This window comes from Haliotis rubra, unplaced genomic scaffold (genome assembly GCF_003918875.1).
Source record: "Haliotis rubra isolate DU_JTF1 unplaced genomic scaffold, ASM391887v1 Scf30, whole genome shotgun sequence".
NCBI classification, from domain to species: domain Eukaryota; kingdom Metazoa; phylum Mollusca; class Gastropoda; order Lepetellida; family Haliotidae; genus Haliotis; species Haliotis rubra.
The window spans coordinates 3,125,505-3,141,837 of record NW_025766969.1 but is presented as its reverse complement, the minus strand read 5'-3'; positions in this window follow the sequence as shown (position 1 = coordinate 3,141,837).

The window sequence follows — 16,333 nt, the reverse complement described above, 5'->3', positions numbered from 1 at the left end:
TATTTTTTGTTGTTTGACAGATGTGAAGTTATAATATTGAGTTCTTTTCTTTAAAAGTGACCTGAATAATATTATATTGCTGTTTGAACAAGTTTGGATTGTTGTACAGTCATCCCTCGCAATAACGCGCTCTTCGCGATACCGCGGATTCAGTTAAACCGCGGGGTAATGCGTGGCTCCCATAAAAATCGATCTGTGCCCAGCTGATTGCTATTTCCGGCTTAGTTGAATAACAGGTAGCATGACAGGAACAACAATTGAATTATCATGTCTTGTGATGTTTGATTGCAAGTTTCATGTACTTACATCTATTTTCATTTACAAAGTTTAGTTTTTTTTCACCTCCAACAATACGATATAGTTTTGACTGGGCACAATACACGAAATAGCAGTTTTGTTATGTCCATGGAAAATACGATTTTACTTGGCCTTTGTTCCGCGTTATGTAATCGTTACTATAACGCGGGTGTCTAATAACGCGGGGGGTCACCCATGGACCCCAAGTCCCACGTTATGGCGAGGGATGCCTGTATCAGTCTAGCATGGTCTAGTGGTTAAAGTGTGGTTAGTGCTCATATCATGCTAAAGACTTCCACTCACCACATTGGTAAAATGTGTGAAATCCATTTCTGGTGTCCCCTGCCACTATATTGCTGGTATATTGCTAAAAGCGGCGTAAAACTAAATTCACTAATTCACTTTTGATAGCAAATGTATCATCACGCTTATAAAAGTTTAAAAAGCTGAGACTTGTTGAGGTTTTTTTTTTAACAACTTGTAATGATGAGTGTAATGTTTGATATCAAAAGATACAAGGGTGAGATTCTTCACTTGGATACCATTCATGCCGTTGCTTAGCATTGCATTCTATTGTTGATGTCTGCTGGAAAATATCGTTTGATCTCAACCAAGCAATATCTCTTGTAAAGTCCGTTCTGAGTGATAAACTAATTTCTTCATGTACATTACTTAAGAATGTTTGAAAATGGTTGATATAAGATATTGCAGGATTTGATTAACCAGAGAAAAATTACAGGGCCTAGATTTTCGAAGCTCTCTTAGCGCTAAGATAGTCGTAAGTGCCATACAATAACATTGACTTACGAATATCTTAACGCTAAGAGAGCTTCGAAAATCTAGGCCCTGGTTGTCAGTATTTCATCAGTACTTGACATATATGGGTTTCATATTCATTCCATAGGTGTCTTATCTGCTAACACTGAAGTGTCAAGGTTCATTTTCTGAGTATTTTTATAGCTTGGCGTGCTGGTTATACATATATCAAATATGTTAAAAGTCTTGACATCTCATGAATGGTGTATGCATGGGAAACTTTAGCTACCTGATATATCAGTGGATGCAAATTTGGTATGTCCAAAGATCTAATGGCAGCAATAAGGAAAACAGTTTTAGTGCCCAGTTCAGTTTGTGTGTCCTGCTAAATAAACGTGTTATGATCTAAAGATTTTCATCAATTCCACATTACTAGTTGATGAGTTTCCTTGTTTGCTTGAAATTAGATACTTTTGTAGTACCATTACCTACAGTCCATTTGATTTCAATATTTTGTTGTCACTTTCTACTATTTTTTAGAGGCGGTGGGGTAGCCCAGTGGTTAAAGTGTCCACTCGTAATGCTGAAGACCCGGGTTCGATTCCCCACATGGGTACAATATGTGAATACCATTTCTGGTGTCCCCCGCCGTGATATTGCTGGAATATTGTTAAAAGCGGAGTAAAACCAAACTCACTCACTCACTGCTATTTTTTACGAGGGGGGGCCACTTTCTGGTAGAACAGCCAGGTGTGCGAGTTGCATGTGTGAAATTGAAATTTTACTACACACGCTTGTTGATTACCTGGCTGTTCTACCAGCAAGTGGTCCCCCCTCATAAACAAATATCGAAAAGTGACAACAAAATATTGATTGTTTGTTAAACAACTTATTTATTCAGGTGTCCAAAATTATGAGACAAATCATCAGAGCTGGTCTGTCGATTTCATGTGACTGTGCAAATTTGGTTTTGTTGCAAATATTAGATTTTGTGTTAGTGAGCAATTCATAGGTCTCAAATGTAATTCAGGTGAAGATCCAGGTTAGAATTCGTCTTCAGCAACCCATGCTTGTCGTAAGAGGTGACTAACGTGATCAGGTTGTCAGACTCGGTGACTTGGTTGACACAAGTCATCGTATCCCAGTTGCGTAGATCAATGCTCATGCTGTTGATCACTGGATTGTCTGGTCCAGACTCGATTATTAACAGACCGCATCCATATACCTGGAATATTGCTGAGTGCGGTGTTAAACAACCAACCAACCAACCTACAAGGACATAACCAACAGGATACATACGAGTGTATTAACTATAACCTGATCCTGACGGGAGTAAGGGATGCAACTCTGTCGTATCACTGTTCACGGCAAAGTGTCAGTATGTATTCAGGGATCCTGGAAGGAAGCAGTATAAACAACCCTGAGATGTATTGACAATGCGCATGCCTATATTAATCCTATGTTCATATAATTCAAGAATTTTTGATGTGGTCATTTTGTTAGGAATCATGCATTTGCATTCTCCATTACTCAGTTCTTGAATAATTTATGTCAAGATAGTCAGCTTTAATTGTATCTGGAGACTTGGGTCCGAGTAACTGCGTTTGTCACAAGAGCAAACTAAAGAAGATTGGTTGCTCAAACGCTTTGACTTGACGGATTCCTGCAATTGTGCTGAGAGGTCCCCATATCTCATGTTTGTAATATCAGACTAAAGAGGATTTGGTAGTCGAGCTCTGATTGGTTAATTACATGTTATAACAGCCAATGGCATGTATTGTTGCTCATGATGCCACCTACTCATTTATGTGGTCCAGACATATTTTTTTTCCATTTCTATTTTTATCTGGATTCTCAGAGCTGAAATATTGCTGAATATGGCATTTGACAACATTCACCACTTTCTGGACTCAGTATGGTTGGCTCAAGTAAGTGCATGTTAACTTGTGATATGAAAATTTATTATTGCAAAACAAAATAGCATGGTGGTGAAGTTAGGCGTTGTTAATCAGTGCCACAAGACCCTTCATTTAAGTGCAATTGTAGCTAGGTTATGTTATATTTTTACGTCGTTTTGGGGTTTGATACTATTGCACATCATTCAAGTATCCTTGGATTTGTACTACCTAGTATTAAAGAAAGTTCAACATTATTTGCCAAGTGTGACTCCATTTCATAAATATCATGTATGACAAAGAATGATACAGATTTTGTTATGTTTAAAGTGATTTTCTCTTGATCTGTAAATATGAGAGATTAATGACTTTACATATATGTAATATCATTCTTGATATTATCTCTATGTTTTAGATGAATTTTCAGTAACTATACTAACATCAGAATGCATGAGTTTATGAGTCAAGTCAAGGTCACATCTTTGTCACATTTCACTTTTCTTTACCACACCATTGCTTGTTTGATGTCAAATGATTTGTAGACATGAAGCTATGTTGCATTACAGAAACACCCATACGTTAGCAAACCCCTATTTAAACTTTCTGGGATCATCATCATCATCAGCAGCAGCAGCAGCAGCGGCATTGTTGTATTAAGTTTATCAGCAGTGTAAGGGAGGTAACCTCACTTATATACTTGCACGATTGTGACACCAAGTTTAACAGATAACACTATGAAAAATATGATGGTAAAAAATTAACTCATTGTTAGACCGACATTCAGTCCAATAAGGTTACCTGATGAAATCCCACTTATATGTAGCTTTAATTACAAGGGTCACAGGTGATAGATAGCTGTATCAGATGTGTGGTGTTTCCATCAACAAGGTGTTATGGTTAAAAGGTTTAACTCTGTCACAAATAGAGCTCTTCATTGTCAGTAAAGGGAATCTCAATTCTTTCGGTTTGTAGGCCATCGGCCCATGTACAATACATACAAAAAGAGTACATTTTCATAGAATAGGAGAAACTTTACAAAGTAATTCAATTAAATGGCTAATGATGTATCATTTGTTCTATAAGCAAGAGCTTCTTTGATGTAACTAGAACAAATTACAAGGGTATATCTACAATTACTAGTTAATATTTTATGATAATTAGCGACTAAATTTAACTGACTATTTACAGGAACATACCTATCTTTAATTACATTGTAAGCATTACACTCAAAAAATGTATAACATTTTCATTCACCCAATCTTCACACATTCTACAATACGTATCTAATGTAGAATGTAATTTGTATGTTATGAAGGATCTTGATGATGTAAGAAGTCCTGCAACTTTTTGAAACGTCTGTGTGTCAGTCTTTAAATGATTTCTTTGACTGTCAAATTATTATTGCATCTTATGTTTACGGGAAAGATAATAGTTTGAATCGAGAAAACTTCTGCAGAAACCAAAAATGTGAAAAAAATCATTGGTGTCAGTTTGAATTTGCCTTTCATATTCTCATAGTGCTTTTTAATATTGCTTTCCTTTATTTGCAACGATAAATGATCAGATCAATGGCTTCAGACTTTTCACATGCCCTTATAGCTACAGATTGCTCCATGTTGTACATGGGGATTTACGTTGGATAATTACACTAATTACCTATATTAGGCAAAAGATGAAAAAGCAATTTTTTGTCCATAGTGTGATTTCTTTTATATATGCCCAGGTTGTTTTTTTGTGAATTAGGGTTTATGAGATACCCAATCTACAAGTAATGGCTGTTTATATTTTCTCCTTTTTGATCTTCTTGTTTCAGTTAGTGTTTGTGCTGGTGTGGAAACTGGTGTGGAAACTGCGTTCTCTCTGATAAGGTTCTGATTTTAGTCTGTCAAACAGACCCTGAAACAAACAAACAACCAGCCCATGCAAGTCTAGAATATGTGGCAAGTCTAGAATATGTGGCAAGTCTAGATTAAATGAAGAATGTCTATGTGTTCCTGTTCATTATCATTTATGAATACAATTTAGAAACTTTTTTGTGTGTAAAATATGCTCATTTCAGAGACTACATGTTAGTGTAGCTCTGATTAATAATTTCACCTGACCGCCTATATGGAGGTATATTTGTACACAGACACATATTTTATTGACATAAAAATTCAGATTGAAAAAAATGATTTGTAAGTTGTCCTGCTACTGCAATATTGGGGGGGGAGGGGAAATGGAAAACAAACCCCAGTATTTGTAATTAATTTTCTATGCTTAATTTCTTTGCTTTTAAGCTTCATGGCCAATGTCGTCCTAAGTATTCCTTTCGAACGTGTGAATAAGTATATATGATATCTTACTCTGTGTCTGTTAAAGATGAAATAAACTTTATTTTTCAACCTTTGTTTTGTGTTTTGTTTTTGTTTAACAGGTAAGCTCTGCCTTACACTTGATGCTGAGTGTACACAAGGTGAATATTCGCTGAATTGGGTTGCATCAAAACTGAACGAACTTGAAAACAGTTTTTGCTGAAAATGGAAAATAAGTACCGTAACGGATGCTCTTTTTCAGGGAATTAGTTGTTTTATCAAAAGTACATAAACACATGACTGCTAATTATGCTACACCTGAATCCTAGGGCAGTGTATGTAAAGTTGGTCCAAAAAGGTGACCATAGCCTAGCATAATGGAATGCACATGCAAACTATGTGTTCTCACAATATATCAAAACCTATGAGTTGCATGTTCACACTGGGGTATAATTCACTGTGTGCACTACAGTTGTCTAATTTAAAAGATGACAATAAAATTTAACTTGACATGGCAAGATGTAGAATTTCAGAAAATACACGATGGCATGTTATTGGCATGGAAGCAAGTGGCCATCAGTGAAGTGAATGATTGCCAAAGATCTGCAAGACCGATGACCGTAATGACTGAGTCCTAATTTCTACGGCAAGACAATCATATGCGGAAGAATTGTCGGATCAGATGTCATTTCCTCTCAGATAGACTCTGGCATGGTCCAGGCTCTGAGAAAACTGAGAAAACATGGCATAGTGTTCATTGGTCTGATGAAAGTCGCCATCTTCTACAGGTTACTGGTTGTTGTTGTTGCTTGTTGACATGTCGTAGGATATCACTAGGAGATGATCCATGCAGCTGAACCCTCTGGTTGTGGATCAGTGATAATGTGGGCTTGTGTTTCGGATGACTGCAAGTTGGATCTCATTACAGAACCTGGAACACTCAGTGGTTGAAGTACTGGACACTGCTTTCGTTCCACATTTTGAAACCCACCCTCTTGCCAGTCGTCTGATATTCATGGATGACAACTCTAGACCTCGCTATTCATGAGCCAACATTGCCCATTTGCAAAACATCTCCATCGAAAGATTACCATGGCAAGGAGCAGAGATAAGAACCCTGCTGAACATCTTTGGGACCATTCGGTCATTGTCTGTACTCACAAGTTTGTGTATTCCTCAGACTGCAGGTACCGACATATATAGGTGGAATATTGCTGACTGACTGAGTTTGGTTTTACGCCGCTTTTAGCAAGATTCCAGCAACATCACGGCGGGGGACACCAGAAATGGGCTTCACACATTGTGCCCATGTGGGGATTCGAACCAGGTCTTCGGCATGACAAGCCAACGCTTTAACCACTAGGCTACCCCACCGCCCCGGCATATTGCTGAATGCGGCGTTTAACAAGAAACCAATCAACCAACCAATCAGATTGCAAGTAAACTGTTACCAAATTTCAATTTCAGTTTTGTTTTTGTTTTAATCAGGAACATATATTGATTTTATTACACAGAATTTGGTTTGCAAAGAATATACATGTAGTGTTTTGGTTGTTATCAATATACAAAATAGTGTACAGTCAGTGTGTACAGTCATGTACACATGGACAGTTTATGAAAAGTGCCACCCATTTTGGTTAGGAAAAAGTGGACGAAAAAGGAATATATATTTTATTATGGCCTTGTTTGATTGTGTATAATGCCACTTTTAGCAATATTCCAGCAAAATGGGCTTCACACATTGAACGTGTGGGGAATCGAACCTGGGTCTTTGGTGTGACGAGCGCAACACTTTAGCCACTAGGCTACCCCACCACCCCTTGTTTGAACTCAAATCAGGGCTAACAATATGTTTCACTAGGTCTGAGTAATTAAACATCTGGAAGTTTCAATAATACCAATATTTGGGCTAACATGCCACTGAAATAAGTTTGTGCATGTCAGCAAGCCAGCCTCTTGCTTACACCTAGAGGATAATTCATGAGTCCAGTGAAATATATCAATGACTGATGAATATGTCAATTCTTTAAGTCATTTATTAATACAGTGGCGTATTTCAAATATTGTATTATCCAGCCATCTAAGGCCAACCCTTTCATGACTTTGTACACAAATCCGATTATTACCGACTAGCCTACTGGTATATTGCAAGTGATCGCATCCTGTGGCATATGTTCATGTCATCCTGTCACTTGACCCACGATTCAAGCACTTTGTTGACAGTTCATAGTTCATGTAATTTGACAAGTGAGACATCCAGTGTACTCCAGATACAGGATATGGCCATAACTGTGCACTACTTTATTGTATATTTCTGTCCATGCAGGTCAACATTTCCAAATATAGATAGGATTATAAAACAGAGGTTATTGTTATCATCAAAATAATGAAAATGATTTTAATCAAAGGAATTTTGAATTGGGATTTGTGGTATGAAAATACCAAGTAATTCATCTTGGACCAACAATCTCATTCATCTTGGACTAGAACTGATTTTAAATAATCCGAATATATCCTAACAGAGCTAAGAAGGACTAAGTTTGGCTCATTATGTGTTTTTAGCTCTTTTGCGTGTACAGAAAACTCATGTGAATTTGTAACTTAATGGGGACATGGCTCTAATAAAAAGCCAGACTGGTTTCATTTTACTTCTTACAAAGCCAGAAATAATAATAATAATATCTGACCTTATTGTAGGTGAGGTGAGGTGAGGTGAGGTGAGGTGAGGTGAGGTGAGGTGAGGTGAAATTGGGTTTAATGTCACGCAGGAGAATATTTCGCTCATATGACGACGTGCATGCGTGTGTATGTGTAGGTGCGGCTGCTTGTACTAGCCCAGACTGAAGCTGGTTTTATAGTGCTAGCCCACTGAGATACCATGCCGCAGTGAAGCATGAATACCCCACTCAGACACATTATACTGACTCCAAGCCGACCAGTCCTTGTTGTACCCATTAATGCCGAGCGCCAGGCAGGGACCAACAAGTACCATATTTTAACGTCTTTTGGTATGATGCGGTCGGGGATCGAACCAGCGACCTTCCGCTCTCCGGGCGGACGCTACCTTATTGTAGAAATAAAAGACTTGACTAAAAGAAAATGTTGCATCTAGTTTTACCACCTGAATAGATAACGAGAACTTATTTCCGGTTGCATTGCCTCTTCACATGGAACAGTCCTTGCTAATAGATTCCCACTGTTACCAAGGACACCAGCATATTGATACACCAAATGTTGATTAAAGGAATCCTAATTACCACTTATTCAACATCTATAATACTCTCACTGATAATACCACACTGGGCTATTTTATTAACAGCCAATTGACACCTGTTTGTATAGACTGTGGCATATCAGTACGTCATTTACACCAAGACATAATGACATTGTAATAATTCACAAACACAATATACTTATAATCAGACATTTATTGATTTATTGATACACTTAACAGAAAACAGTTACCACGGTTACACTAGCAGTGTTTATGCTAACAGTTAACCAGGTACACAATAAATATTAAGTATTTGGTGGGTAAAACTTCATTGTTACCATGGCGATCATGCTTATAAAAGCAGTAGAGTATTACAAAATGAACCTATACTCAAACACAAAAGTAACTGCAATCATACTGAGGTCTTGACTAAAAAGAAGTAATTATGTTGACGAGCATGGCTTTACTTAATTAACAGTGAGTGTATGCAATAAACACTATGTCAAAAAGAGAGCGTGTGTGTAAATATGGTTCTACACAATATTAAGGGAGGGGACAAGGGGAATAGGCTCCACACATTGTGCCCATGTGAGTACTGAACCCAAGAATTAGGTGTGACAAGTGAACACTTTAACCACTAGGCTATTCCACTGTCCCCAACATGCCATTTTAGGTGTATGACAGTTGCTGTGATGTAACAGGGTGACACTTTAGGAAACACGATATTTTTAGAATGGGGAAAATATAACAAGTCATTTCTCTGTGGTGTCACAAAAACTAATTTCATGAATTTTTCTAAATCAGGGCTGCAGAGTTCAAATACAGGTTTGAAAATTGTGGCCAGTCCTAAATTGACTGGAATAAAAATATGATGATGCACCTGTGATTCTATTGTCTATTATCTGAATCTGAATCAAGGTTGTTCAGTTACATGTTGTATAGTACAATATGTAGACTACTATTATGTAGAAACAATACCGGTAGGTATAATTTGTATTTCACTCCTCCTTGGTGGAATTAACCAATCAATGACAGCATGATGAGTGAGTGAGTGAGTTCAGTTTTATGCTGCTTCAGCAATATTCCAGCAATATCATGGCGGGGGACACCAGAAATGGGTTTCAAAGACGGCATGATGAGATAGTATCTGCAGCTCTGTTTAAATTGGAATGAAGAATATAAACAAATTTATAGAAATCTGATATGGTCAGTTGTCAACTAAATTCAACCTCAGTATTCTCAAAAACCTCAAAGCAGCACCCGAGTTATGTGCTTCTAAAACATCACTTCATGATGAATAAGGAATCACAATTACTTTTGTGTTTGAGTAGATATTGCACAACGTCATGACGACTCACTGATGCTAGTAGTCCTCATAGGTACACTGAGGCCAATGTCCTGTTCCACACCGTGATCTCAGCTCCACCATGATCTTAACTCCAATATCTAACAGCCTTGCAAGGTATAGAGCTTTATCACTTTGTGCAAGGGGCCTGGATCAGATGATACATTTACTGATGACGACGAAATGATTCAATGGAATAAAATCATGGTAACACAATATGAAACCTAGTTAAACATTTCGGTACTTTGCTCTTTGTATTCCATCACAGCCCTAATCAATTACATAAACAGAGTTTAACTGTTTGTAAACAACGTATCTAACAGGGAGTAAATATAATACATGTCACTCTGAAAATCTGGAAAGTTCTGTTTTCTATTATTGGCGTGAATGAGTGAGTTTAGTTTTACGCCACATCCAGCAATATTCCAGCTATATGGCGGCGGTCTGTAAATAATCAAGTCTGGACCAGACAATCCAGGGATCAACAGCATGAACATCGATCTATGAAAATGGGATACGATGACATGTGTCAACCCAGTCAGCGACCCTGACCACCTGATCCCATTAGTCGCCTCTTACGACAAGCATGGGTTACTGAAGATCAATTCTAACCCGGACCTTCACAGGTATTCTATTATTGGCAGTGAGTGAGTGAGTTTAGTTTTACAGTGTGTTTATTAATATTCCAGCAATATCATGGTGGGGCACACAAGACTGACTGACTGAGTTTGGTTTTACGCCGCTTTTAGCAATATTCCAGCAACATCCCGGAGGGGGACACCAGAAATGGGCTTCATACATTGTACCCATGTGAGGATTCGAACCCGGGTCTTCGGCGTGATGAGCCAACGCTTTAACCATTAGGCTACCCCACGGCCCCGGGGCACACAAGAAATGGTCTTCACACATTGTACCCATGTGGGAATTGAACCCGGGTCTTTGGTGTGACCAGCGAACGCTTTAACCACTAGGCTACCCCACCACCCCTTCCTGGCAATGTCTAATAATAGCATTAAAATAGAAAGTTTTGCAACACCCTCTTGACAAGGTTACAAAGATAAACCGCTGCCATATAGCTGGAATATTGCTGAGTGCGGCAACAAGTTTATTGTTGGTCTACTGATGAGGTTCTACTGAAATAACCTCATCATGAACCTATTTCAAGTGTGTTGCACTTGCATTTTTGGCAATACTTTCCTGCTTGCAAAACTTTCCAGACTTACAGTACAGTGATTGTTCAAGTACAAGACATAATAAAACCTGAAATCTAATACTGCTACATTTCTGAGATTTGCATGATACGTCAATTGTCACACAAGTAAATACCTCTACATAATATTACTAAACATGTATGTAATCTAATCATCAACAGAAATGTTGCAAATGTCTTTAAAAATCACAAGTGATGACCCATAAAGATGGCCTCTTCATCTAGGGTGAATGGGGTCAAAGTAATGCAAGTGATTCACTGAAACTACCGAGCTGATTTGTAATGACATAGACCTGAATCCCTGAACATACCTGCAGTTATGAAATTTCTTAAACATCTGATTTCCTATTATGAAACTGTAGCTCACCTGGATGAGAAGTCATTATGAACAAGTCATTACAAAGACTGACAACAAAAGTTGCTTCCACAATATTATGTTATCTGCTAATATTGAGAATGCAAGATTTCACAAATGTGAACAAATACACAGATGAAATTAAAATAAGCTATTATTTGTCTGTTTGTTGTCTAACACTTCACTCAGCAATATTCCAGCTATATGGCGGTGGTCTGTAAATAATTGAGTCTGGACCAGACAATCCAGTGATCAACAGCATGAGCATCAATCTATGCAATTGGGATACGATGACGTGTCAACCAAGTCAGTGACCCTGACCACCCGATCCCGTTAGTCGCCTTCATGACAAACATGGGTTGCTGAAGACCAGTCCTAACCCGGATCTCAATAAAATATCACTCGACAATATTGAGTAGCGATCTTACAATTACAAAACAGATAAATTTACACTTTCAACTGAAGAGAAGGATTTTTCTAAACCCTATAATGGTGATAAAACACTGGCAGGAACCAGTATTCAGTTTCAGCTTCATTGCTCATGTGTTTCTTGACGATGTTCACAGACCCCAATAACGACGGACAAGCAGGCCATGGTGTTACCTCGCCCGACTTCAGTAAGGTAAGCAAAACATGTATTTTGGTCAATGCATCCATATTGTCATGTCATTTTGGAGTGTCCATGATGTAAGAGAATATATTTCCTATGAAATAGACAAGAAAATAGCTTTTCAAATCTCTTCATCTTTATGAATCATCACTAACAATTTACGATACATTTTAAGGATAACACTGCAACAATTCAAATGAACTACATACAAAACTAATATTAGCCCATGGACAACCTTAGAATTGGCCATTTCCTACAGAATCAACGTGTTTATCAAAATAATCTAAAATTAGAGCTTACTTTCCAACTTTACTTCAGTCCTCATACAGTGGAATGTTACTTTCTATTCCTAAGCTAAATCTAAATGAACTAAAACTGCTCTAAAACTTTCAAATAAACATGATGATGATTCATACCTGGTAAAGTCACAGGCAATTTTCATTAAAACGATTCTTGTACAACTATTACAAAAAACTCAAATATACTAAAAATGCATACAAAATATACAAATCTAAAACTGTGAAAATTGGACCCTAGAAATCTAGCACAGAATACAAGCAGCGGCTAACATGCAGTGAAACCTCAGTAACTGTCACTTTAAATTCTTGAATCGAAATGACTTCTTGGTCCCAGAAGAATACTAAATCAATATTTCACTCTTCATAATGTGTGCATTTATATGTGTGAGTGAGTCTAGTTTTACCTTTTCAGCAATATTCCGTCAATATCATGGATGAGAACATAAGAAAAAGCTTTATACATTTTGGGGAATTGAACCCAGGCCTTAGGCATGACAATTGAACACCTTACCCATTAAGCTACCCCCACTTCCAATTTTTTGTTCGGGAACACCAAGACTTTGTTCATTCTGTTAGATCTATTTATGTGACATATTAGTAGATATCACCTTGATATTTTGATATGTTTGATTGCTAATTGCTAACCTGGCAAAGTGCCAGTAACTATTTCTTGTTATTTGATTCATATCTCATTTCATGCCTTTCTGTCTGGTTACCTGATCTTGAAATGTATATTTGATGGTTCTAAACACTTTGGCATTAAACATTTTGTGATATCAGATTCTCAGGTATTATTTCCCAACATCGTCTAAACACACCAAGCAAGTTAGAAAACAAATAATGCCTATCAAACTTGTAAAATAGAACTGTTTTTGGCAATTTTCGGTGGTTCTCTTGTACCTGGAATGCTATGGTTTTGGGATATACAAGATGGCATCTTACGCTTCAGTGACAACCGAACCTGCACTGTGATCAGAATGAGGACAAATTCAAATAAATAATGGTCATGATAACCATCCTTTAAAATTCATATTTTTCACCAAGCCAAATGGCATTTTTCAATATTTGAGATAGAGAGACAAAAAAAAAGTATTTATAGACAGAGGACAGTCTGAAATAACGTGGGACCCAATTCCATCAACAACATCAACAACCAATCAAATTACAGAGTTTAAAAGGTTTCACTGTATGAAGAATACTGATACTATGTTTGAAAGAGTACAAACTCCTGAATACTGTTTGATATGTAACCATGACAACTGGAAAAAAGTCATGTTATCTGACCATAAACATAACACCTCTATGCGATGAGCACTAGTCTCTGATAGTATTCTGCATCTATAACCAAAGGAGACAAATCTTGTTTTAAAAAAAGGAAGAGTCTATTCATGTTTTTGGCATATTTAACATACTCTGCAAGGCACAAAAGTGAAAAATAATACTAACTGAGGCCAGACCAATTTTATATCTTGTTTTATGGATCTGCCGGTCATATTTTTTCAAGAATAAAAAAAAAAAAAAAAAATTTCCCCCACTCAAAACATAAATTTCTAACGCTTTTATTTTCCAAAAATGTAAACTTACAAGAAATTTAATTTCAGAAAATTATATTTTTGCCCCATATACACTTCATAAATTGCCAAAAGTAAAATATTTTAAGGATTTAAAAGGAATATTACTTTGACTGGTGATTTTTCTTTCCCTCCTGCATTTAGGTTTTCTGAGGACAAAAATCTGTAAAACAATAACTATAAATGGTCTGGCCTGATCTTTTTCACTACCCTATAAGTATGTGACAAGGAATTTGTATTAAAAAATACTTCTGGGATGAAACAAAAATATCTTTTTTTTCTGCATTGTCAGTTTTAACTCACTGGTCAGTATGATGTGACTATAAGAAGGATGAATTCACAAAATCCACACACGTTACACATGAATAAAACCAGACACATATACTCTCACGTTTCAAGACAATCACAACATATCACAATAATTCATTTTTTTTTAAACTTGACAACGTGTAACATAATTATGATATTCCGATGCTAATGACGATCTGCCCAAATTGTTCATTTTGTGATTAAACAGTCATCACAATTGCAGCAGTCTAAGTAAACTTAGGCTTAATATTATTCGTTATACTGCTAGATACTGAGTCTAACAAACCCTAGTAGAAGGTCGCGTCAGCTAATCTTTGAGCGACCTATGACCGTCCAATCAAAAGCGAGATGGCCGAACGGATTTAACCAATCAGACAACAACTACTTGTTAGGATTCGGCTGGACTTACAAAATGTTTTTGGGTTTTCTCTTTCCTGGTCGCTGACCTTTGATCTATCAAGAAACGAAAATCCGCATAAAACACAGATATTTGACCTGCAGTATATACACTTTGGGGTTTCTAATGACATGATTACTATTAGCTTATATTTCCGCAACATGACATCCTTGAATATTGACAAAAACGCTATTTTCAGCGATTGTTTACTCAGCGATTGTTTACTCATTTACTCATCACTCTGAAGCGATCGTGCGGAAAATAGCATTCGAATTGTTCAAGTTGTTTAGGTAAAGGTTCAAACGGTATGTGCGAATGCTAACTTTCGCGATTTGGTAAGCTGTGTTCTGATTGGTCAGTACAAAAGGTTAGCTGACACGACCTTCTACTAGGGTTTGTTAGACTCAGTGTAGAAGTGTAACAAATAATACTTGGCCTAAGTTTACTTAGACTGCAACTGCAGCTTGGACTGAGGGAGTTATGTTCTGGGACACCAGAGTGAGTACTGTTTTATGCCACAGAAATGATAAGGAATCATAGTAACTAAGCCCATGGTTTAATTCTGGGGACCTTCAGTAAACATTTTTTTTATTGTTTATAAAAACAAAATGTCTTGTGTAATAACAATCTGGCTGCATTACTGACCTACATCAAACAATCAATTCATATTTACTACAAACACACAAATTTTGACTGTCAGTGTACAGTGTAAGCATGGACAACCACCTGAGAGATCAGAAGATTAAGGTGGGACTTTTAACCACAGAATTGTGGTATCTATCATTGACAACTGGGTACTTTTTCCACAAATCAAAAAACCAAACCCCTCCATCTCCCTAAACCTACCCCCAAGAAATCAAATGGACCCTCCCTTACCTGTTCCTTCCTGTAAATGTTGCTGAATCTGAAGCTGTGTGTGAGAAATAAGATGAAGAAGATAATCTCAAATTCTGCAAGTCCAGACGACAAGATGACATCCACATGTGCGTAGATAAGAACCAGTGTACAGGATTGCTGAGTATGAAGCTAAAACAATGCTTCCATTCACAATAAAAGTCTACCTTCAGTCAGTCTAATGTGTAGTCACATTTATATAGCATACAGCATATTTACGTGCATAAATAATTGTGACATTTGTCACAAAATATTCATATTGCCTCTGCCCATATATTCTCAAACATCTCAATGCATTCTCAGGTTTCAAGACTTTCTGTTTGACAATAAATACAGCTTAAATTCAATGACACAAGATTATTAATTTGAGTTCTTGCAAGTTGATAAAATACCTCAAACATTTAGACACCTAACTCTGTAACACAATATATCATTAAAAATCAAGATACATGTATAAGGATTTACTTCTTTTTCATAAACCTCAAGTTTGATGAGGTTACATGAACATAACTGTCATGATCATAATTGAGGTTTCACATATTATCTGTCATAAATATGTATAATGTATATTTGATTAAATATCCCATGAAGAACATTTAGGGAAACATTCATACACTTTATTATGAACAGTGATAAAATGGCACCAAAGGGACCATTCATAATTTATGGTGATGATGGATCTTATGGAGAAGCATGTACAATGTGAATGACTCCCCCGACAAAGTTTATGTACAAAGTAAGCCCCCCCCTTGTACAAAAATCAATGACCCCGCCTTCCCATAATGTTGAAGCATTATTTTTTTTTGGATTAATATGTACAAAATTGCTGATCCCCCTAGTACACGTGTACAAACTTGATGCCCCCCCTCTTCTCAATACCTCCCCAG